The sequence below is a fragment of the Coregonus clupeaformis genome, unplaced genomic scaffold (genome assembly GCF_020615455.1).
Source record: "Coregonus clupeaformis isolate EN_2021a unplaced genomic scaffold, ASM2061545v1 scaf0995, whole genome shotgun sequence".
Taxonomy (NCBI): Eukaryota; Metazoa; Chordata; class Actinopteri; order Salmoniformes; family Salmonidae; genus Coregonus; species Coregonus clupeaformis.
Window position 1 is genome coordinate 1 of NW_025534449.1, and position 2,028 is coordinate 2,028.

At 36.2% G+C, this 2,028-nt stretch overlaps 1 non-coding gene across 1 annotated transcript; it reads left to right on the forward strand.

Moving 5' to 3' along the window:
- The first annotated feature begins 384 nt into the window (after nt 1–384).
- LOC121557543 lies at nt 385–566 on the forward strand. The gene has a single exon (XR_005998347.2). It is a non-coding gene; the product is annotated as a U2 spliceosomal RNA (small nuclear RNA).
- Nucleotides 567–2,028: the final 1,462 nt, after the last annotated feature.

The window sequence follows — 2,028 nt, forward strand, 5'->3', positions numbered from 1 at the left end:
TTTGTAAACGTTTTTATAGCCTATATATAGGCCTATGTATAACTGTATTCTGTCATGTAAATTGAAATGTAGGCTAAGCCTTTGTAAATATTCGATATACACTGAGGTTTATTCAGAGTTCCCTTTGGTATATGTGTATGTTTTTATTTCTATAATAGTTTTTATTCCTTTGAAAGATCAGCTTTGGGAGATTGTTAGAGGCAATTGTTTACATGCTTCTCTTGAATGTAGGCATTTTAGCTGGTCAGGTTCCTCAGAACAGCACTTTTTTTTAGGAGTTTTGCTATTTTTATACGGTTAAGGTACTGTTTTTGTAAATCCATGTTATGTACAATGTTATGCACTGAATTTGTACTTGTATTTGAATGTGAAATGAAAATAAAAATTATTTTTCCAAAATAAAATAAAAAAAATCTGTTCTTATCAGTTTAATATCTGATACGTCCCCTATCTGGGGACCATATATTAAATTGATTTTTGGAACAGGGAGATGGAATAGGGGCTTGCTCCGTCCACTCCACGCATCGACCTGGTATTGCAGTACCTCCAGGAACGGTGCACCCCCTGTCATTGTAAAGATAAAGCAGGCAAAGACAACAGAATTGCTTTGTTATATTCCATTAGGATCACGATGTATTTTATATTTTCACGTTTGACCATCTTCATCTCAATGTCAATGATGGCTAGAAAGTGATGGTCAAGTCAGTCACTGTTATATTGACTATGATAGCTGATGTGAATGGTGCGTTAATCATCTAATCAAATCAATGTTTATTCGTCACATGCACAGGATACAGGGTGTAAATGGTACAGTGATGAATATAAAAGACAATGCTTTAAAAAAATCTTGGCATAGATTGGGAGTTGATGAACGTTGGGAATAACCAGTTTTGACTGTTACAAAGTAACAAATTGGTAGGTTCGTAAGTCACGTGGTCATCTGCCCTCCAATCGGAAATGACAGAAAGCGTTTATAAATTAAATCCAGATTAACAGCTAAATCGGAATAATAATATATGAAATACGGGTGGGGGAATCAATTTAGAGATAATAATATTGACATAACATTTGATCTTATATCAAATATCTCTGGCAGCGTTGATGCCACAAGGGAACTGAGCAATTGTCCACTTGGTGGCGCAAGTGTTCCACTGACCGTCGCATTTGAACGTTGAACCACTTGACTTCAATACATCATCAACGCAAATAATATGAACAATAAAAATAGCCTGTTTTTATTTTACATGTCTGTAGAGCCTTGTACGATAAGACCAGGGTGAGGAGGCCTTCATAAAGTTGCCGTCCTAAATTACTAGAGGCCAAACTTCAAAGATGTCCATGGCACTGGACTGCAGTAAGAGCTAGGCCTACAGTGCGGCCTACGGAGCGGTCCTGGTGTATGGTCCTGACTGCCTAAATGTTTCCTCCACATAATAAACTGTACAAACATGGCACTTTAGAGGGTTACTTTTACAATTAGCCTTACTGAGTCACTACAACAAACTTCCTATCATGGACATGAAATGCCATTAGGCCTAATGAAGATACCGTACATGTAAGTTACTTAGTTGGTGTCTTGTGAATCAACTGGTATGCCAATAGGGTTTAATATTTCCTCGATATTATATTTATAATACTTATACATGTCTGGATTTGATTAGAGCTTTGATCAGCATGAAAATACAAACCTGATGCTACCTGAGCCTGATCAGACATATATTAAATACATGTTATAATACATTTTACAAATCCAAATCCCAGATGAAGAATAAGACACTATTTCAAAGCATAGTACATGTAATGTTAGCCAAGTACAATGTAATTACTAGTTGTTACACAGGATTTAGCCAATTAAAATTAAGTGTATCTTTAGGAGTACTTGTAATTAATGTGTACAGTACATTACCCATCCTGACAACCTGGCCCTCAATTTAAAGCTTGTGGAAGTGACATCCAAGTGGGAGAATAAATACACTAGTACACCACAGAGTATCTGTATAGGAAAATCATTCAGAGCACACTGTGCTG